Genomic DNA, 24,517 nt, shown 5'->3' on the forward strand with positions numbered 1-24,517 from the left:
CGGTTGCGGGAGCTGTATAGGTTTCCAGGAATAGACGCTATGGTTCAAACTCAGATTGTAGCATGTTCATTGTGCCAAGAGTCAGACAGGACGGCAAAGACTATTGCTTCTCCATTACAGCCGGTGCCTCTTCCTGATGGTCCATGGTTGAAGTTGGGTTTGGACATAGTGGGACCTTTTGAGACAGCTGGTTGTGACTGTATGCTATTACGCTGACCGAATATTACTCAAATTGGCCGGACGTGGCGTTTACGCCTTCCATTACGACACCTGTAGTCATTGGATTTCTGAATTCTGTTTTCAGTCGGCATGGGAACCTTGAATGTCTGGTAACAGATAATGGACCCCAACTAATTCCTTCAGCCTTTACCACTTTCTTGGACGAACGGAATTGCACACCTCAAAACATCTGTATATCATCATGCAGCTAATGGGGCTGTGGAAAGATTTAATAAGGTTCTTAAGCACGGTGTGCAAATGGCCTCTTTGCAAAAGCAACCATGAAAACAAGCAGTCTTGGACTTTAAGCAAACGTATCGTTCTACTCCACATGCAGTGACTGGTGTTTCACCATTTGAACGTTTGTACGGTAGGAAAATGAGAACAAAACTTGCTGTGTTCACATTCACTTCAGTTACCCACGGGACCAGGAAGTCAGACAACGAGTGTCAAGTCGTCAAAACAAAATGAAGCAATACTCTAATGCGAAACGAGGGGCTCGGGTGCCTACATTTCAAGTGCGGGATAGAGTGCGTGTACGCAAACCAACGCATGTTTCCAAAGAACATTCAAAGTTCACACAGCCAGTGGAAATAGAGAAGCAAGTGGGCCCAAGCACGTACATGTTGGCAGATGGAAGACTGTGGCACTCTTCTCACTTGTCTTTGGTTCCAGAGGTCTTGAAGTCGACCTCAGATCAGCCTGCTGTTGATGCTTCAATTGCAAATGTACCGTACACTGAACAGAACACAGAAAGACATTCTGTTCAACAGTGCAAACCACCTTTTTGGTTGAAAGATTATCAGGCTAGATAAGAGTATACAGTGGTTTGAATTACTGACTGCCTTAGGTATAGTGCAGATGGTGTTTGAATATAGTCATGTTATGATTTTGTAATTCTGTTGGAATTATAAATGAAGACGGGAAGTTGAGAGTTTAACGGATACAGTTGTTTAAGTACTGTAAAAGGAACTTAGTTGTAATACGACAAAGCATACTTTTTTTGTTGTTGTTCTAATTGAAGTCTAGAACAGTTTTGAGTTCATTGTTACTACGTGAAACTGTTTTACGTAATGGGGGAGATGTGGTGTCCTAGCTGTTAGGCAGTGCAGTACTTACTTAGACCACTGGGGGAAGTAAGTATGAAGAAAAAGTACGAATAGGAGAGAGGAGAAGAATGATGCGCATGTGCTGGTGCCTCATGTGTGTGCTTTAATGAGAACTAAATAAAATGTAACCTGTTCATCGGTTGTACCTGGCTTTGTATTAATAACTAGAACATCACAGAATTAATTTCCAATGAATAACAACTTGAATTTCTTTTTGCTCGTATGGCTTCATGAGATTTACAATATAGTGCGCAAGTATGCATGAGTATGGACTACTTTGATGGTGGGAGCTTATCAGTTCCTTATAATTGTCTGAATGATTTAAGTAAGAAAATAACTCCTTAAATACTATTTTAATAGGCTGTATCCAAAATCGCATACTTCCCTTCTATATAGAAGGAGAAAAACAGTATGCGACAAAAGAAGCATTTACGAATTCAGAGTATTTATAAAGAGTAGGCAAAAATACCCTGTTGGCCTACTATTCTAGTGAAATTCTGAAGTGTGCATACGATGGACACTTTACTATTCCATGAGGCCATAGGAAAATGATGGTGAAGCGACACAACTAATGCTGATGGGTCACATGATCCAGATTACATTCATACTACACACATTCAAACTGTACAGAACATACCTTTTAGTGCTTGTGAAGTAATTATTCATTCAAAATAAATACCTACTTCAAAGAATATGCTAGTTGGAGCACTGTCCATGTGGAGGCATGTGGAGGCACATTTTTGTGCCTAACAGAAAGAAAGATCTGGTCAAAGTCTGATTCAAGTTCAGCACTGAGGTCTTTATATACCAAACACTATTTTCCCACAGTATCACCAAACAATCCCTACAGGAATCACTAAATAAGACATATTAAACATTATAACACATAGATTTTAACTACATAGAAAATTAACCCATCTCAGTAAACGGCTTCACCTGTTATTGTAGTCATAGGGCTTGATAGGGTAGGTGACGATGTTGTTGTCATATAAGCTCTGCTTTTGAAGCAGCTGGATGGTGAATTTGTTGAAGTAATTTCATTGGTTGTTGTAAAAGGCTCTGCTTCCTTTGTTGTGGTCTTCAAAGTTGGCGGGCTGGTAGTTCTTCTAGTTTTGGTTGTGACAACTTAATTTGTTGTTCTTAAAGTTGTATGCCCTGTTGCTTGACCATGGAGCACAAATTATACACATCACTTTCCAATTAAAAAAAACAGACAAAGAAAGACTAGGAATTAAGAATAAGGAATTTAGGAAAGATGGCGCTTTTTGGGATTAGCTGGAAAGAAGGAATAACAACATGACTACACTGATCACCTGAATTCTGTTAGGATGTAAAACTAAATCAAACCCTAATTTTACCGTCATCAACAGAAAATGTTTCCTAATGGTGTTGTGAGTGGTTGACAAGGCATTGCTATGAAATTGCTAAGCTGTTTATGTCATTATTGTCATTATTTGTTTTTTATACTGTTGTTGATCTACTTGTGAAGAAGAATTATGCTATTTTCTGCCATGGTTTTAAGCCTATTTCAAGATGCTTGGTTTTATGGGCGTGTTCAGCATGTTTTTATGGGCGTGACTCTCTTCGGCATGTTTAGGCTATTTCTTGGTAGCACGATCCGTTTAGCTGCACGGGTCGGTGGACAGGGCTACAGAATTAGGCGTACTTCTTATGTTGAGGCGGCGTTTCAGCATTCTATGACGTCAGTGGTCGACATATTGAGATTTCTGGGCCTAGTGTCAATAAAAGCTTTTCTTTGACGAACAAGGAAGTTTTCAGCTCTGAAACTTACAGGAGATTCTGATATCATGATGAATTTTGTATATATCAAAGGCTCAAGGGAAACTTGATTTATTCAAATTCATTACCCCTATAAAGGCAAATTCACACTGCACCAACAGAAACCCATATGATGTCATCAGTCTTGTGAAAGTGAAAGTACCTTAATACTGTGTGTCTTTCATTTTTTCACGCAGCTGGCTGGCGTTTTCAATTGTTTTCAATGGGAGTTCCGCGTTTTTAGAACGCCTGGAGCACAACGTGGCACTGAGCGAGTATTTCACACTCAAGCGCTCAGCGTTTATTACTGGTCGCCGAGAGTTAAAGAATGTTCAACTTTGTGTAAACCACAGCACTCATCACTGTTACTTTTCACCCAGCAATCCAATCACAGTGGAGAAGGTGGGGGACAAATAAAACACAGACCAACCGCCACATTCTGCGTGTACAACGTTCACAGATGACAACATCAATGATAACGGAACAAAATGATTTAAAACCAGAGCCAGAGCAAATACTTTACATTGTATCTGCAATTTTATATAGAATCAATACAGTAACAAACTACTTGTGAAATTAGTAACACTTTTGCGGTGGTTCCGTATGACAAGCAAAGAGTCTTAGCCTAGAAATCTAGACACACCCTAGCGGCAGCAAATCGAATCTGCCACGAGTGTCGTCTAGCAACTCTCAATACACTTCTGAGCTGTAAAAAATAAACTCTGGTCAGGCCAATCACATCGCGTATAAAGTAGGTGGGCGGGGCTTAACATAATGACGGGCGAGTTGCGCTTGCATGCTATTAGTAAACACAGAAGCTGGCGAACGGCGGTCTTTCGAATCGGCTTTGGCCGCTACGCTGGAAGACTTGGAGTTAAGCTTTTCTCTAAGAAAAGAACAAAGAACGGTACTGACATCATTCGACGTCAGTTTTGTCGACCGAATACGGCGAAATTTTAATCTGTCAACTAACTGATCCCATTGACATTGCTTCGGTTGGTTGTAGCACTATCCTATTGCGTGCAGAGGGAGTTTGAAAGACAACCGTTTATCCCGCCCCTCAGATTGAGCCCTGTCAATGGTGAGTTTCCAGACCAAACATCTTGATGTGTGTCTGGCTTGTCAGGCTAAAAGAAACTTTTGGTTTCTCAATTGAAGAAAAAACCCTCGCTGTCTGCCATAACGCTCTCACTCACAAATATAAAAATAAAGATAACACTCACAGCGAGGCGTTTTCAGCAGAGCGCCTATAGCGCTTTCAGCTGGCTAAAAACGCTTTGGTGGACACTCGGCTTAAGGGTGCTTTCACACTAGCACTTTTGGTACGCACCCGGTTCGATTGACGTCAGAGTTTAGTTGGTTTGGATGATATGAACACAGTCTTCCAAGCTCGGGTGCGCACCCATGAACCGTTCCCGAGTCCGCTTAAAATGGTGATCTGGGGTTCGTTTCATGGTATGGTTCATTGCTGATGCAAGCGCAAACGTACTAAATCGTGGAAGTGAACTGCTATTAATGACGTATGATTTGATAAAAATGTGTTTTGTGTGTGTTTCACTCATTTACCTGATGAGCATCACTGACATAATACAATCAGAGAGCTGTAGATGTAATTTCTGCTCGTCTTCGGCGTCCTTTAAAGCATTTGCAGTACATTCGCGGCAGATAGACGCAACTGCCATTACGTACTGAAGCTTTGGTAACAAAACCAATGGTTCAAAAACAAAAATATAAAAGTGATGTGAGCAACTCTATGCATTTCGCTGCCTTCTCGCTCGCCGTCGTAACTAAGCAACCGGGTAAACAGCTGCTACATTGATGATGCAAACAAACCCCAGTTTGGACCCAAATAATATGAACACAGTCCAGCAGGGGCAGGGGGAGGGGTGAGCAAACGAACTCGGGTTCGGTCCAGTGAATCGAACCAAGTGTGAAAGCACCCTAAGAGATGTCTGGTTTTCAGTGCTTGTAGTTTTGTTCCTGTGACCTAGTTTTTGCCCAGTCTGTCTGATTAGCCATTTCCATAATCTGTGTCTTGTTATTTCCCTTGTTTGCCTCTGTGTATTCAGTCCTCAGTGTTCCCTCAGTGTTTGTGTGTCATAGTTCATGTATTCTGGTGTTTCTGAGTGTTCTCTGTGAGTTTTGTCATTAAAGTTCCTGTTCCAAGTTCTCCTTTGCCTTTGTGAGTTTTAAATTACACCAGTTTGTAACAGTATTCATAAAGTAAACTTTATTTATATAGCACTTTTTACAGAGCCAATTGTTTCAAAGCAGGTTCACAGTGTTAACAGGAAAATAATGCAACAGATTTTGATTTGGCTGTACAGCTGCTCTGGAGAAAACGGTGATGTCATCCAGCTAATTTCAATTGTCACATAGTGACAATGTGGGTAGATCAGTAATTTAGTTTATATATTTAATTTAGTTTAGTAATAAAATTTATTTGGATATTTAGTTTAGTTTATATTTAGGATATTTAAATCAGTTGGTGTCCCCAACTGAGCAAGCCAAAGGCGACACAGTGTAATGTACAACGTACTAAAATAATAATTTTAAATGTGTTTAAAGTTTTGATTCACGCTTATTATTTTTCAATCCGTTACTGCAATACTTCAGGCGGAAAATTGATCCCTGACCTATATTGCATCAACGCATGATTTATTAATTTGTTCCTTAATTTTAGTTATGATTTAACTAAAGTAATAAAAAGATTTCAAGAGCCCCAGACATCTCTCAGCAACAAGTAAGACTCTTACGTATGCACCGGAGGGGAAGGTCAGTATGCCAGGATAAGATGCCATTTTTTTGTGTGCAGCGGATCAGGTTGGATGTTTCTGTTTTCCTCACGAAGCCCTCTGCACATCGAATGCGAATTTTTGCGTTTAAAGGATATTTCTCTTTAACAGGAACTGTGTTGGGTGCCTGAGTCGGGGGTTCACAGAAACCTGAGATAAAATAAGAAAAATGTCACAATAAATACCACACATGCAAACAAAGAAACTTATAGATACAATCAAGTGTATCATATTTGCTTTGACATGATTTCTTGCACAAATCGAGATGCAAAATCCCTCTGTTAAGGGAAAATAATTAAGTGATTTAATTACATAGTTTCTCTCTTTTTTAAATGGGAGCTCTAAACATAGACAGTAAAAGAAATGGACCGAGCGATCCCATTGACGTCAACGGCAAAATAATGAAGTCAACCTAGGGGCACTCGCTTCCTGATGGCTGAGCGAACTGCGCAGGCTCAGACTGAGCTTGACGACGTAGATGTGACGTGAGCCTCCTGTCTGTCTGTAGGTCTTCTAGTAGATGTGGAAACTGAAATCTGAATCACGTTGTTTAAATATTTTCTCCTGTTGCTTTTGGCTCACTACGGGCTTCTCTCCATTCTTCCCCCTTGACTTTATCAGACTTTATGTCTCCACGTCCCCCCGACTGTCTCATAGACAGTAAAAGATTGCCTGCGAGCGTCTCCTCAGGTCTATACGTTAATTTCTCAACTGTGCGACAGAGTCGCGTTGGTTATGACGCAATCGTTAGCCTATTTTTACAAAAACAGCTTCTGCGGGGCGATAGTGTAAGATACAAGGTAATGGAGCCTTTTATACATTGTCGTGTTTCTTTAGAAATAAACAATGGACAAATGGAGTCTTTAAACGTCTCAGATGTAAAGTTATTCACTGTCAAAGTGACTCAAAAATGAATGGGAGTCAATGGGATGCTAACAGCAGGTGATGGCTTGGTTAGCAATGGCAGCCCCTAGGGGTGGAACGCTTTCCAAGCGCTAGATTACCCCCTTGGCTCTAAATGGCCATGGATAATATTTTTTTCCCAAGATAACAAAAGTTGTTTTCTCGTGATCATGACTTAAAGTCCCAGTGAACCGGAAGTAGCAAGTGAGTTTTCTTCAGTGTTGTGATGCATTTCCAAGTGGAACGGAATATTGACCAGAAGACTGTAATGGTTTTTACCTCAACGCTCCTCCTCTCCATCTCTTGCTCATAGCAGACGAACGGTAGAGGGGAGTGGTTATGCACAGTTTATTCATTGTGTTGAAAGGTCTTCAACACAATGTGTTGAAGACTTTTCGTGATAGCTATAATTTGTGCAGTATTTGTGTGCATTAAGTATTTAATTAATTAATTTAACTAATGTTAAATGGTTGAATGTAATTAGTTTGCTTGAAAGTGTATCTGTATTATCGTTACGTTCTACTGCAATAGATGCACGAGTCGCAGCTTCACTACCGTAATAGCGTTCGGCGTGATACTTAACTTACAGTTTAACTAATTTTGATGTCACTGTATTCTGTTTGCACCTTATTGTGTATCTTTAAGACAGCATTTTAAACAACAGCCTAAATAACTGCTAATTAAATAGTTTACCACATTGTGTCACTCTATGTATAGCCTATTTATAGCCTATAAAGATGTGTAGCAGCCTGTAATTTAATTTGGTGATAACTAAAACTATAACTATGTAGTAGATATAAACTGGGTAACAATTATTATTTTATTTTTTGAAATCTAGAGTATTGCACCTGTTTTTAATGGAAGAGCATGGCTAGAAGTTATGCATATGATACTAGTCACAGCCTATTCTACTGTCACAACTCACCAGTGAGAGTGCCCCTGATTACCACCAGAGGGCACTCCACTCCGGACTGTCATTCTCTCACAGATTACATTACCCATAATCCTTTGTCAGGCCTTTACCTCATTAACACTGCCTATTTATACCATGTTCATTCTGTAATTCAATCTGAAGTCTTGTTTGTGTAACAACTGCTTTTCTGAGTGTTTCCCTGGGTTCATGTTTCTTGGTCATATCTTGCCTTCTCCGGGGATTACCCTTTTGCCAGTTTTGTTTGCTTTATTGGACTGATTACCTGTTATGACCTCTTGCCTGTTTTTGGACTATGTTTGTGGATTATTCTTTCATTCATTAAACACTGCATTTGGATCTCCTACCTTCTGTCTCAGAGAGGCCGTTACACCTACATGATAGTAGGATATTATAATAACAAACAAATTTTGTAATGTAATTTTATTTCAAACAAATGAGGAAAATAAAGTGTCTAAATGATTTTAAGAATAGTTACAGAATAATTTGCCATCCTTCTGAAGACTCTCCGTCTTCATGGGTATACAGAAAATATTCAGACCCATGAAAAGTATATTGCAGCCATTATTGTAGCCATTCGCTAAAATAATTTAAGTTCTTTTTTTTCCTTATTAATGTACACACAGCACCCCATACTGACAGAAAAACACAGACTTGTTGACATTTTTGCAGATTTATTAAAAAAAGAAAAAAAACAATATCACATGGTCCTAAGTATTCAGACCCTTTGCTCAGTATTTAGTAGAAGCACCCTTTTGATCTTATACAGCCATGAGTCTTTTTGGGAAAGATGCAACAAGTTTTTCACACCTGGATTTGGGGATCCTCTGCCATTCCTCCTTGCAGAACCTCTCCAGTTCTGTCAGGTTGGATGGTAAACATTGGTGTAAAACCATTTTCAGGTCTCTCCAGAGATGCTCATTTCTGTTTAAGTCAGGGCTCTGGCTGGGGCATTCAAGAACAGTCACAGGGTTGTTGTGAAGCCACTCCTTTGTTATTTTAGCTGTGTGCATAGGGTCATTGTCTTGTTGGAAGGTGAACCTTCAGCCCAGTCTGAGGTCTTGAGAACTCTGGAGAAAGTTTTCATCCAGGATATCCCTGTACTTGGCCGCATTCATCTTCATCGCATCAAATCACCCTCTATTTCAACCAGTTGTCCTGTCCCTGTAGCTGAAAAACACCCCCAGAGCATGATGCTGCCACCAGCATACTTAATTGTTGGGACTAGGGATGTTAACCGATGGCCGCTTGGCCGATGGTTGACCGTATCAACGTTAACCGATCAAAGTTGTCGGTTAAAAAAAAAAGTGATCTCTAAATTAGGCTATTATAGACAGTGGACTGAACGCTACTAGAGTTAGCCAAGTCATTCCAAAATCTTTTTGTGTGAAGTGAACAAATCCCTCACACAATTTTTCATAACTTGCCTGTTTGTACTTAATAAACCAATAAAAACATTTGGCGTGATGTCACAGTATTTGGGTTTGCGCGCTCACAAGGTTTGCAAAAAGTAAACAGGCTAAAACACTCGAGGTTAGAGCCAGGGCAGACGACAGTATGAAGCGTGCATTCCGCATAAGATGGGCTTACATAAGGAAATATATTACATCTACATTTCAGTGGTAACACATATGGTGTTGATCTTCATCTTTCTTTATTATTGTTAGCACTACCTCAAGCTAAAGTGGCGTCTCTTCGGAGCTGTCATTTTCTTAAATGAACCGCGGCAATGTTACAAATGAGCTTCTAACGCAAGACAAATCGACCTTCTAACGCTAGACCTTTATTTTCAACGCGGTCACCTTGTACCCAAACCATTTCGAAACTAAAGAGCCATTTGTTTGTCGATTACAAACAAGCTCCTCGGCGCCGCGTTTGCAGGACCCATGCTGTAGGGGATTTTAAAAAAGTGACGTGAGTGGAAGGGAGGCGGCGGTGCCAGGACAGTGTGTGTATGAGAGCAGGAGGCAGAGCGGCAGAGAGATCACAGAGAGATGCGACAGAGTTGCGAAATTGCAGGTGCGGCTTGCGGCTGTTATTTCAAATAGGGCAGCATATTTTAAAATAATCGGTTAACCGGTTTCAACCGGCTAATTAGGCTCGGTGGTCGGTCAAGAAAATGTTTAGTTTTCGCCATGCCTAGTTGGGACTGTATTGGACAAGTGATGAGCAGAGCCTGGTTTTCTCCACACATACCATAAGGCCAAAAAGTGCTGTCTTGGTCTCATCAAACCAGAGAATCTTATATCTCACCATTTTGGAGACATTCAGGTGTTTTTTTTTAAGCAAACTCCATGCAAGCTTTCATGTGTCTTGCACTGAGCAGAGGCTCGGTCGGGCCACTCTGACATAAAGCCCTGACTGGTTGCAGTATTGGTTGACTTTCTACAACTTTCTCCCATCTCCCGACTGCATCTCTGGAGCTCAGCCACAGTGATCTTTGGGTTCTTCTTAACCTCTCACCAAGACTCTTCTCTCCCAATAGCTCAGTTTGGCCAGACGACCAGCTCTAGGAAGGATTCTGGTCATCCCAAACGTCTTCCATTTAGGATTATGGAGGCCACTGTACTCTTAGGAACCTTAAGTGCAGCAGAATTTTTTTGTAACCTTGGCCAGATCTGCATCTTGCCACAATTCTGTCTCTGAGCTCTTCAGGCAGTTCCTTTGACCTCATGATTCTCATCTGCTCTGACATGCACTGTGAGCTGTAAGGTCTTATATAGACAGGTGTGCGGCTTTCCTAATCAGGTCCAATCAATATAATCCAACAAAGCTGGACTCAAATGAAGGTGTAGAACCATCTCAAGGATAATCAGAAGAAATGGACAGCACCTGAGTTAAAATAAATTAGTATCACAGCAAAGGGTCTAAATACTTAGGACCATGTGATATTTCAGTGATTATTTTTTTAAATAAATCTGCAAAAATTTCAGTAAATGTGTTTTACTGTCAATATGGGGTGCTGTGTGTACATTAATAACAAACAAAAATAAGCTTAAATGATTTTAGCAAATGGCTGCAATATAGCAATATAACAGAGTGAAACATTTAAGCGGGTCTGAATACTTTCCGTATCCACTGTATATACACACATACACACACGCACGCGCGCACACACACACACACACACACACACACACACACACACACACACACACACACACACACACACACACACACACCATACATAATAGATCACTTATATAAATACATACATAAATGTATAAATAAGTTAACACATGAACAAGTGTTTTGTCGATTTAAATGATATTATAAAATAAAGTATACATGTTTACAGATCGTGAGCCCTACAACCTACTGCCACTTTTTTTCGGGTATATTTCGAAGATGTAGCTGACCTTAGCCCCAACCTCTGACTTTCAAGGCAGTCCATCCAGTGTCTGATGGCTGAGGTGAAGTCTGATTGTGACCATGAGTGGAAGAAGGACATCGAGGTGCTAGTGTTCCTTTACTGGCTGGCCCATGCAGCATCATATAGGGTAGTTTCACTAGCCTTTGACATCCCCAATTTCACTGTACATGACATTATGCATAGCAAGAGCAAGGCAGTCATCGGGATTTTGAGTTGGCTTATTGCTTTCCCAACCACAAATGATCTGGAAGCATTGGGAGCAGGTTTTGCTTAGCTGGCAGGATCTCCAGCTTTCTCTGTAGTAGCCGGTGCCATAGATGGCTGTCACATCTGCATCAAATCACCAGCAAGTGACGCCAGTGCTATCTTAACAGAAAACTCTTTCATTCTGTCCAGTTGCAGGCCATCACTGACCACCAGGGAAAGTTCCTCAATATTTTTGTTGGGTATCCCTGGTCCGTGCACAATTCCAGGGTGCTAAGAACTATAATGTTGTTATTGTCGCTGGCCGCCTAAATCCACACGCAGGAAAGCGCATCCTCGGAGATGGTGGGTATCCATTTTCCCGCATCTGCCTCATGACCTCATACAGAGAGCCTGTTCAGAGCACTGTACAGACTCGCTACAACAAGAAACATTCTTGTGCACGGAACACTGTTGAGAGGGCCTTCGGAATGCTAAAAAACACGCAGGCGTTCCATTTTCTTTAAGGCCCTGGAAGTCAGCCCTTCAATTGTTCCTGAGGTTGTTGCATGCTACATGGTGCTCCACAACCTGTGTCTTCTTAATGGGGACATTGTAGATCCAGAAATTGCAGAGGATCATGGCAATGAACCCCGGATCACAGAAGCCAGTGCAGGAGAGCATGCATGTGTGGGACAATCTGGCAGCAGCTGTGTCTGCACCAGGCAACTGTATGTCTGCTCTTCATGAACATGATTACTTTGTAAGACACAAAAAAATCTGTTGTTTTGTTATCATTGTTTAAGCTTGTCTATGTTGGTTATTATGTGAATAGTTAGGTGTGTGTGTGTGTGTGTGGGGGGGGGGGGGGTGATGCGTGAAGTGCAGTAGTAGTAGTGGTGCATGTGTAGCAGTTGTTCCTGTGTTGTATTAAATTTTTGATGATAATAAAAAGGTTTTTCCACACAAATCTGGTTTATAAAGGCGATTTAATTTTTGCACCTGTGTGGTTAAAACACACAAACAGACAGGCACTGTTATCTGGGACCTCTCAAGGGTCATCACAGGAATGAGCAACACGCACACAATTTACAACAAACATACACATTATATGTAATAGTATGAGTAATACACATTCATAATTTTAAAAATTTATACATTTACAACGTTTTCATTCTATACTAATTATACAAAACAGCATTACTATGTTTCTGAAATTCATATTAACATACCTGTGTGGTTAAAACACAAACAGACGGGCAGTTATCTGATTTCTCTTAGCTGTGCCTGTTAATCACAAAGTACACATTAAATAAATCAGGTAGTTAACCACAAAACACATAATGAAATAATGTATAAAATAGATTAATAGACTAGAATATATCTTTAGAGAACAAAATAGACTGAGGCTACTTATACATTCATTTCTATATAGATCTGTTATTAATCAATTTGTATTTACACACACACACACACACACACACACACACACACACACACATATATATATATATATATATATATATATATATATATATATATATATATATATATATATATATATATATATATATATAAAAATCAGAATAGAAATATAACAATCAAAACGTTAGCCACTTTGCCGCTAACACCTCTCGCACGTGACACACACACTTCGATGCCATTTCACGCAATACACTATCCACTCGCTAGAAGTACTCAAATAAACACTTAGCTGATACTTAGCTGATAACTCAATGTAAAACACGATCAAACATAACAGCACATGAGATTCTCTCTTACATTTGATCCAGAGTCCTGCAACAGGTCATAAGTTGCTAAAACAGGTGGATTGTGACATTGCTAAAATTCATGGGTGTATAGAATAACTCCTCGCGGGCGGGTAGTAGCGTGGATGAAATTCACTTGACAGCTGTGTGGTTGGAGCGCCTCAGACGTCGCCTTCAGCCACCTTCTACCGACAGTCTGACATTGTAATCGCTCACAGACAGAGGTGTCAAGTAACGAAGTACAAATACTTCGTTACCTTACTTAAGTAGAAATTTTGGGTATCTATACTTTACTGGAGTAATTATTTTTCTGCCTACTTTTTACTTCAACTCCTTACATTTTCACGCAATTATCTGTACTTTCTACTCCTTACTTTGTAAAAATAGCCTCGTTACTCCTCTTTCATTTAATCTTGTTTAAAAAAAAAATGCAGATAAATCGCGTCATCCGGATAGTGTGAATTTGATTGTGGTTGGATGAGAAGTGTAAACATATACCAAACCAACACCCTATTGGTTACTACGCGATGCATCGTGCCTGCACATGACTCAAAGCACAAATCACACACGGTGTTGCCAAATTGGGCGGGTTCCAGCGGACGAGCACGCACTTTCAGTCAATCAGCGATCAGCAGGCAGGCGCTCATTCATGACAGCCAGGTTTTTAGCGCGATAACTCGTGATAGATGTATATTCAAGTGATCGCTATGATAAAGTGGCATACATACAGTATATATATACACAACCCGTTTCTACAGTAAGGAGTGGGAGAGTGAACCAACTCTCAAACGTGGAATACACCTGTGACTCGAAGACTCTTTATAAATATAATCATGATTCCTGTCCATCATACACTCAGGACATCTGCAACTAGCAACCCCAACAGCTGCTGAAAGAGGTTTGAATCAGTTTTGACTGGGCTAAGTGCATGTTCTATGAACTTCACAAGGGTAGGCCTACTGTAGTTTTGTCAGAGCAAAGCTAAGCGCATTGTTATTTTTTTGTCGGCGGATTATTGTACAGTAATTTATCAATGAATTACGCATTTTGGCAGTGGCATGTGCGTAGATTACGTGGGGGACGGGGACGGGGACGGGGGGGGGACGTGTCCCCCTCAATTTTAATAAAATGTATTTTCGTCCCCCGCACTTTTACTGGGTCTCACCGATTCTAGTCGACCCGCTCCGAGCGGGATTCGAACCAGCGTTACCCTGCGCGGCGACGGCCAAATTAACAGGGACGCTAAAGACAGCCTTCTCTAATCTCGGTTGATAGAGCGCTATTTGAGGTTCACGGGCAAGTGTATTTACATAGAAACCAATGTGAATTAAGATTTAAAATCAGAGACAAAAATTAATCTATGCATGACCTGCTGTCATTTTATTCGCATCTAAATATGAGGAGTTCGCTCTCACAGAAAGTCCAAATTCCAAAAGCGGATTCGTAGAAGTAATACCCTGTCACGCTGGAGCTACAGCTGAAGGAAAACAATCGTTATGAGTGATGAAACGTGACGAAGACAATCAGACGAGTGCGACAATATATGCTTTATGTGTGTTTTTCAAGCCATCTCAATGTAGCCTATTTATTGACAATAAAGCAGCCTATAATGCAGCTTTTTTAATGTTAAGTATCTTCTGCTCACCAAGGCTGCATTTATTTAATCAAAAATAGTTAAAACAGTAATATTGTGAAATATTATTACAAATTAAAACAGCCTTTTTTTTCTATGTGATCAAAGCTGCATTTATCATTAGTCCAGTCTTCAGTGTCACATGATCCTTCACTAATCACTCTCATATGATGATTTTATAATCAACAAACATTTATGATTATTATCTGTGATGGAAACAGTTGCGCTGCTTTAAAATGTTGTGGAAACCATGATACATTTATTTTTTCAGGATTCTTTGATGAAAAGAAAGTTCAATGGACAGCATTTATTTGCATTTATTAAATAAATTATTATCTTTTGTAATATTAACAATATCACTTTTGATCAATTAAATGCATGTCTGATCAATAAAAGTATTAATTACTCTCTTTTTAATTTTACCACAAATGTTTAGATGGTTTCCACAAAATTTAAGCATCACCATGAGCAGCACAACTGATAATAATCATAAATGTGTGTTGATCATCAGATCCTCATATGGGAATGATTAGTGAAGGATCATGTAACATTGAAGACTGGAGTAATGATGATAAATTCAGCTTTGAACACAGGAATAAGTTGCATTTTACTATATATTCTTTGAGCCCTGCACAGGCCCTGCACAATCCTATGGCACACTCCTGCAGTCATTAAAATCGTTCAGCTTTGATTGTAATGTCCAAGTAGTTATATTTCGTTTAGTTTCTTTATTAAAGTTAATTTAGAAAAATGTTTGGATAATTTTTTTTTTTTTTTTTTTTTTTTAAAGTGACAACCAAGCAGTCGGCGGCCGACAGTGGGTATGAGGTTAGGGGTGTAAAAAAAAGTCAGGGCCCGTAGGGCTCTAAAGCGTCGTCAATCTGGCAACACTGATCACACATGTAGCCTACATTTACATTCCGATAAAGGTTATTGATAACATTACTTATAGGCAACTAGTCATCATATCTTCCGCTTCAGGAAACACATGTTAATGCTCAGCAGTACACATAATGGTATATTTCCATTGTACTAAAATGCAATCATTTTCAATGGGTATATATGCGGCTGAAACAGGTAGCCAGTGCCTCCCAAATTTTTCAACATTAACATTTTAATATAACATTATAGTCAGTATGGCCTTTAGAAAAGTTTTTCTTGAGGAGGTGGGGTAGTGCGCTATAGGCCCCTGTGGTGTGGCCTAAGCTTTTGTCTTTAATGGCATTTTTTCCTTACATTACTTTTACTTTTATACTTTAAGTAGTTTTGAAACCAGTACTTTTAGACTTTTACTTAAGTAAAAAGCTTGAGTTGATACTTCAACTCCTACAGAAGTATTTTTAAACCCTAGTATCTATACTTCCACTTGAGTAATGAATGCGAGTACTTTTGACACCTCTGCTCACAGAAAAATGCTTTAAGATTTTAACAGAGAAATTTGAGCTGCATCTCAAATGCAGCATGCATGGGACCAGCGACCAGAGTCAGAGTGATCAGCGATGGCATGTCCAATGACTTCAAAGGTAGCTTTCGCAAACTGGAAGTATAAGCACTAATTTTCCCTCGTTGAGGTGAAAGGTAAGAATGTTTGTAACAGACTCAGGTCTGTTACTTCTTCTTCTTCTTCTTGTATTGTTTAATGGCGGTTGACAATCCAACTTATGGTGTATTACCGCCACCAACTGGACTGGAGTGTGAAGCATCAACAGGGACTTAAAAAAAAAAAAAAAAAAAGGTAATTAAAGGTAATTAAATAAATAAATAATATTTATGCCATATATAAATTTTAAATTCTGCTATCCAATCCTGTTTCTTTGAGATAACTAAGTATTTCCCTCTGTATCCTTGATTCTCCTGAAGCACAACTTAATAGATTTGATATACTAAAATTTACTAATCCTATATCTTTCAATTTATTAATAAACTCTTCTCTTTCCCTGCTAAATACTACACAATGTAAAAGTACATGTTCAATAGTCTCTACTTCACTGCATGCGGTACACAATCCAGTTTGGTGTTTCCCTATTATAAACAATGAATGATTTAATCCAGAATGTCCTATTCGGAGTCGTGAAATGATGATATCTTCTTTCCTACTATTAAAACACTCTCTCCCTTTGCCAACTCGTTTTTGAATATTGTAAAGATGTCTGCCTTTTATTTCCCTGTCCCACTCTTCTTGCCACTTTTTATTCATGTATTCTTTAATTCTTCCTTTTATTTCAACCCTACTTAGTGGAATTTGTACTTCAATATTGTTATGTTGTAATGCCTGTTTTGCCAGTTTGTCAACTGTTTCATTCCCATGTACTCCCACATGTGCAGGTACCCATATGAACTTCAGGACTATACCCATTTCCTGTATTCTTAAAAAATTTATTAGAATCTCATATATTAATTCTGTTCTAGTTGTTGACTGCCCTGATATTAAACTATTTAATGCTAATTAAAATAGCTAAAATAACTACCCTTATTGGCTTTACATCCTCCACCCATTGAATCGCCAATAGAATTGCTATCAACTCAGTTGTAAAAACAGATGCATAATTAGTTATTCTTTTCTGAATGTTGACCTGGAATCTCTGAATGTATACAGCTGCCGCTGTGTATCCTGTTATAGGATCCTTTGACCCATCTGTATATATATGGAGCATTGAGGAATATGCTTGTTCCAAATACTCTTTTACAACAACCTCCTTAGGTATGGATTTTTCATTCTTGAGTTTATATTGAAGACAAAAATCGACTTGAGGTGTAGGAAGCAACCAAGGAGGAATATCTGAAATAACAATAGATGGACTAACTGGAATTTCCTTAATACCTAAAGTCAAAGCATCTTTGTTTGCTGTCCAACCAAAACTAGTAATACTATTATTTCCATACTCCCAACACTCTTTTAATATTTCTTTGACTGGGTGTGTCTCTGAATGCCCTTTAATATTAATCCAATAATTCATTGATAATTTCAATTTACGTATATGTATGGGCATTTCTCCTACCTCAACCTGTAACGCTGCTATAGGAGATGTTCTAAAAGCCCCACAACAGATTCTTAATGATTGTGCCTGAATTGATTCAACTTTTTTAATAAGCGATTTTGATGCAGATCCATAAATAATACATCCATAATCGATTACTGACCTGATCAAGGCACAATATATTCTTTGTATCGACTTTCGACTAGCTCCCCATTCCATCCCTGATAAACATCTTAATACATTAATACCCTTTTTGCATTTTTCTAACAATTTCTGTACATGTGTATTAAAATTCAACCTAGAATCCATCCATATCCCTAAATATCCAATAACTTTAACTTGTTCCAGAACCTGATCATACAGCTTCACTTTTATTTCAGGGATATTATTTCTCTTCGCAAAGCAGACTAGTTGGGTTTTAGCAATTGATAATTTAAAACTCCATTTATTGGCCCATTTTTCCACGTCATTAACGGCTGTTTGAATGATTTGTGTTACATATGATACATTTCTCCCCCTCTTCCATATTGCTCCATCATCAGCATAAAGAGATCTTCCTATATCTAATTTGACATTTTGAAATACATCATTTATCATTATATTAAACAATATTGGACTGCACACACTTCCTTGTGGAGTACCATTATCTATTCGGTATATTCTAGAACATGATGTTCCAACCCTTACCTGGACTGTTCTATTCAGCAAAAAATCTTTTACCCAGTTAAACATTCTTCCTTTTATCCCTAATTGTTCTAACTTTATTAATAGCCCTTCCTTCCAAAGCATGTCATAAGCTTTTTCAATGTCAAAAAATATACCTATTACCACCTCCTTATTGACTTGAGCCTTTCTTATATCCGTCTCTAAACATATGACAGCATCTAAAGTACTGCGTCCTTTCCGAAATCCACTTTGATGAGGTGAAATAATTCCTTTCCTTTCTAATAAATAGCTCAATCTGAACACAATCATACGTTCCATTATTTTACACAAATTCGACGTTAACGCTATAGGTCTATAATTTGTAGCATTATGCTTGTTCTTAGCTGGCTTTAATATAGGAATAATAACCCCATGTTTCCATGATATAGGAAGTCTCCCTGTTCTCCAGACTTTATTAAAAAGACGCAATATATAATTCAAAGACACATCGGATAAATTTTTTATCATCGTATAGCATATCTCATCCTTTCCTGGAGACAGGTCTGTTACCATGTTCACACCACCTTAAATACTACTACTACCCACCACTAGAGGCGCTAGGGTGCTTTAGAAGGTGGCATATACCCAGGTGGGTAGTAGAGTTAGGAAGATAATCCATTAGTTGGGAGTACACGGTCTAGAGGACGAAATAGAATAGAGGAGAAGGTTATGACAAGAATAAGGAATGGGCATACTGGGTTAAACGGTTCTCTCTACATGATTGGAAAACATATTGATGGGAAGTGCGACTATTGTGAAGAGCAAGAAACAGTGGATCATGTTTTATTATATTGTCAGAAGTATGAATCAGAGACAGAAGTTTTAAAGCATGCACTAAGAGAAAATGGAGAGGAAAATATTAGTAATATTCTTAAAACATCTGTAGGTGACAAGGGTTGGAAACTTCTTCTAGAGTATTTAGGATCAACAAGATTAATGAATAGAATTTGAGAATTATAATTGTATGTATTTATATTTGTTTAGGTTTGTTTATTTGTTATTATTTTATTTATAGGTGTTTGTTTGTTTGTTTGTTTTTTATCTCTTTTAAAATGTAGTGTTTTTTTTTCTTTTTCTTTTTTCTCTCTTATAAATTGGGTGTGTATATAGATCATTAGTCCATACTCCAGATCAGTGGGTGGCGGTAATGCACCTGAAAGTTGTTTGCCAACCGCCAATAAAAACAAAAGGAGAAGAAGAAGAAGAAGAGTTAGGAAGATTTGTTGGACAGAGGAAGCATGGCTTACCTACTGTGTTGCCACAAACTGCTTTGAGTCCTGATTGGGAAACTTAGGTTTTATGCTCAGTCAAAGTAAGGAGTATTTTCTTTTTCTTTATTTATTCTTCATGTTTTTTGGGGTGATTTTTGTTGTATAGATATGTAATCATTGCACATGCTTTGTTTTGGGTTATTTGAGATGGTTTGCTAATTGGTTTCACAACTAATGTTTAGTTTATGTTTTCTGTTGTAGAAGGACTCTTTGTTGCTTCTATCATTCCTACCACTTTCGTAGATTGCTGGGATTACCCGTTATTATCTGTACAAGTTCTCTGCCCTGTCGATCTCTTCGATCTTAAGCACAAAGGACGGTAAGGGATACCGGCACATCTCCCATCATCTACGAGACAGTCTTTTGGGACGTGTGGTCTTTTTACGTCAAGTTCATCCTGAATAATGTTGAGCCCATCTTAGGCGGGTTTGTTTCTCAACCAAAACATGCAAAGACTGGTATTTACGTGATTACATTTACAGTTGTTCTTGCTGGTATGGTCATTGTGTATTTTGATTTCAGTAGGTGTTGAGGGTGTATTGTAAATGTAATTTGTGTGGTTTACTTATTTGGTTGTATGGATAATTAGATAAAGTGTCAAGAGCACATGTTTATTCTAATAGTTTTAAGTGATTTATACCTGGTTTAAACTGTGTTGATAAAAAATAAGTTGGTGGTTCCTTCCCTAAAAATCAGACTTATAGCAGTCTTAAACTTAGTTTAAGTAGTTAAGACAGTTATAGAATGGCGCCCGAACAGGGACCTGTAAACTTATACATTTGCATTTATTAACCAGTGTTTATTTTCACCCAGTATGGCCAATCATATTGCTCCTGATGAGGATGACTCGGCACCCAGACTGGATTTCTCATCAGAGCCGTTCACCATATAGAGAGAGCCTCTCAACAAGCTCATTAACACTTTTAGCGAACTGTACATTGACTCTGAGGAAGAGGGAGAAAGAATTAGGGATAGCATTCCCGCTGGTGACAATATTCTGAATGACTCCGATTTTCCATCGCCACCTTCCACAGAAACAGATGAAATACCAGGTCACAACCCTTGATCTAGACATGGATATGTAAGTGAAGCTTGTCTTTTCTATGCTGAAACTGTGAGAAATGTCGGTGAAATAGGCATAGATTCAATGTTTTAGCTCAAAATATCACTGTTTCATGTATCATAGTGTGTGTGTACATGCGCGTATGCGTTGCATGTGTCGTTCATGTGTTTACATGCACTACATTCATGTGTTTGCATGCATGTTGTTCATGTGTTTGCATGCATGGCATTCATGTGTTTGTCTGTGTTCATGTGTTTACATGCATGTGCATGTGTGTGATGTGTACATGTGTGTGTTGGCATGTGTGTAAGTAATTATTTTGTACTATTACGTCATTGTTATTTGGTTGCATTTATAAGTGTTTATTTTGTTTTTTTACAATTTTGCTTTAACTAATGTATTATTTTATAATGGAAAATACATTTATAAATATATTGTGAGTTTGTAATACAAGCTTGTTTTGTTTGTTTTTCCCAGTGTGGCTTGTACAAAAGCAAACGGGCCCTTCACAACACCACCTCAGAGGGGCCGTGGGGTAAAGAAAAAGGCTCCTGAGTGAAAATTCTGCAACCCAGTGTAACAAAAAGACTTGTATATATGTATTATAGTTTATTCTTCACGTTTAAAGTGTTAGATTCTTTCGTTCAGTGGGTTTCTGATTTAAATAAAAAGCAGTAAAATGTATTCCCGTTTTTGCAGTTTTGGTTAAAGTGAGGGTCAATAACTGTAAATTATTGAAAGCCAGTTGTCTTCTGAAAAAAATAACACCTTGCACTTGAGGATAGCACATTCTGTTATAATTCTACAGTAAAAAAAAACAAAATATGTGAAAACGCCCCTTTTTAGCTTCAGGTTCTAAAGGGTTAATAGAAAGGCTGACAGAAAGAATTACTTCGCTGGAAGGTCGCTTAACAGAATGTGCTCAAGGGATGAGTGATTGTGTTCCATATGCGGAATTTGAGTCTAAGTGCAAGGCCAGCGAAGAAAGAATAAAATACTGTATGGAACGGGAATGTGACAGAACTAAAAAACAGTTGGAGCTCTCCATTCAAGATCTAGGTAAGTCCATGATTGATTGTTTGAAGAGACGGGACATTCAAATTGATCAGAAACTCAGCTCTCTTGTTCCATCCATGTCTACACCTGGTCACCGTGATCCAAGCCCTTTAGGTACATATCCTGGTGGTAAATCTAGAGACCAAACATATAGCCTTCAGTATAGCCACTTGCCAGTTTCCGAAAGCCAGAGCTCAATGCAACATAACCCGCCTGTGAAACTCGACTTTCCTTGTTTTAGTAATAACAAGGATGAAGATCCAGTTGTATTCATTGAAAGATGCGAGGAATATTTTGCTGTTCGGCCCCTCAGTGAGTGTGAGATAATGGCTTCACTCACAGCTGTATTAAAAGGTACCGCAAAAGACTGGTGACTTGCTGAACGTAGAAATGTTCAAAATTGGAAACAGTTTAAAGACACTTTCTTGCTCTCATTCTTATGTGAAGATTATGAGGAAGTTGCGGCAAGGAAATTACTTGAGAGGAAGCTAGGTGCGAAGGAGAGCATCAGAGATTTTGCTTTCCAATATAGAGCCTTATGTTTGAGGTGGAAGAGTGAAATGCCTGAGAAGGAAGTGGTCCAAGCTATTCTACGAAATTGCAACCCACGTCTTGCAAGCTTGCTAAGAGGAACTGTTAAAGAAGTTGGAGAGTTGGTTAGAATTGGGACACAGATAGAAAGAGATTTTGATTGGTCCAAAAGATATTGGAGCCTTGTCAATGTTGAAGAACAAAGGAAAAAACCTCAATCTTCTCAAGATCTGCAACGTAAACCTCCTCATGCTAATACCAGAGTCGTCCAATCCAATGTGCAATTTGATTTAAAGACAGTCACCATTCCCATTGTCCTACAAGACAGATATTTCAAAGCTATGGTCGACACTGGCAGCACCTTGTCCCTCATCCAGAAATCCTTGTGGAAACAGCTATGCAAAGAGGAACAATTCCAGTCAAGTAAAGGACAGTCATTTCTGCTTGCCAATGGACAGCGGCAGACAGCCATTGGTAAGGTGGAATGGAGTTGTGAAATTCAGGGACAACATATGAAAATCAAACTGTTTATCCTGAATGATGCAGATTTAACTGTACCGATCATCCTAGGTATGGATTTTCTGCTCGCTTCTGGAATAAGGTTAGATTTTCAAAAAGCACAGTACAGTCTGCCTATAAAAGAAGAGACTGCTGAAGGGAAAACTTATTCATTTCTAACCAACGAATGCCATTCAACTGTGAACTTTTATCTTGCTTTACCCACTCCTACAAAGTTCTGATGAAACGCTTCATGCCATCCACCAACTTACACAGCAGGCTGATACAGGTGAACAGTTTAAGGGATGGCTGAAAGATTTAATGTTAGAATTTCCATCAGTTTGCACCCACGAGATTGGACAGTCAAGTCTTGTAAAACATCACATTATCACTACAAATGATGTTCCAGTAAGAAAAAGTGCTTACAAGGTTTCAGTAGACAAGCAAAGATTTATTGATTCAGAAGTTAAGGACTTGTTAGCCAAAAAGATAATTCTACCATCTATTTCCCCTTGGGCTTCACCAGTGGTGGTAGTCCCAAAAAAGGATGGAAGTTCAAAACAGTGTGTGGACTACCAAGGTCTTAAAGGGTCATGAAACCCCCCTGCTGCAGCGGTGTTTTTTCACACCTTCGATTTGAAAAAGCTTGTTAAAAGGGGAGTGGTCGACTGTGAAAAGGTGGGATGGAAAGAGGGAATGTTTGCATAAATAGGGGAGTGTCAGTAGGTGCATTAAGATTAGCGATACCAACAGCAGCAGTTACAGCGGTTCTGAGACATGTTCTTGGTTCACGTTGGCATTGTTTACCACAGTGAGATTAAATGAGGGATGAGTACAGCGAATGAGAGAGCTATGAGTGGCGTGCAGCAGAGATCGCAAATCATTCAGCTCTTCAAAGTTCAAACCAGCATAATTCAGTGAGAAATGAAAATAAATGTTATTCTGCATGACGAAATATTTTGCAAACGTGATAAAACTATATTTGTCCAAATATGCCCGCTGTTTGGCAAGATGAACAACGCGCCGACGTGATAAGAGAACGTGAACCACCCAACATGCGATGTGACAGAGATGTGTAATTCTAGATCGGGGTAAAAGCGAAGGGGTTTGAGGCTAGTCTCGACCGCGCATCTGAAGCACAGAGCGACGCGCGCTGGGTTGCCGTGACGATCCGCGCTGTCTATCACTCGGCAGCTAAATCTATATTTGTCCAAATATGCAGCACACTGTTTCACTATAAGAGCCCGAACACATGCGGTTTAGTGCATGGCTGTGACGACAAATAAAACGGAGAGGACGTGGCTTTTGTTCAATAGCCTACAGATTACAGATTGGTTATTTTGCACTCCTGACATAAATTAGATAGTCAACGCTTGCAGGTTCGGCGTGCGATTCCTCAGGTGAATTTTACTTTACCGAGCCTTTGTAGCAAAGGCTTCCACAGACGGCGCCGGTTACAGCTCGCTCGGCGCCCTTTACGTTACTTCGTATCAGCACAACGCCTAGCTTTCCTCCGTGACTTTTCCGCACGCTGCTTCCAAAACTTCTCCACCATATCTCTACAATAATGATGGAAGACGAGCCTGACAGAAGTGACTGTCTCATGCATATTAACTAAATTATCTTGTATGCATACTACAGCGCAGGGATTGGACTGAATGAGCTTTATGTCATGAATATATATCGAGAGTCGCTCTGAGCGGTCGACGTCAGCATGTGCC

At 39.1% G+C, this 24,517-nt stretch overlaps 1 long non-coding RNA gene across 1 annotated transcript; it reads left to right on the plus strand.

Annotated features, from left to right (window-relative positions):
* The first annotated feature begins 19,607 nt into the window (after positions 1–19,607).
* LOC137048630 (uncharacterized) lies at positions 19,608–21,279 on the plus strand. The gene is made up of 4 exons (XR_010899488.1): positions 19,608–19,689; positions 19,850–19,967; positions 20,462–20,729; positions 21,189–21,279. It is a non-coding gene; the product is annotated as an uncharacterized lncRNA (long non-coding RNA).
* The last annotated feature ends 3,238 nt before the right edge of the window (positions 21,280–24,517 follow it).

This window comes from Pseudorasbora parva, chromosome 20, assembly GCF_024679245.1.
Source record: "Pseudorasbora parva isolate DD20220531a chromosome 20, ASM2467924v1, whole genome shotgun sequence".
Classification (NCBI taxonomy): Eukaryota; Metazoa; Chordata; class Actinopteri; order Cypriniformes; family Gobionidae; genus Pseudorasbora; species Pseudorasbora parva.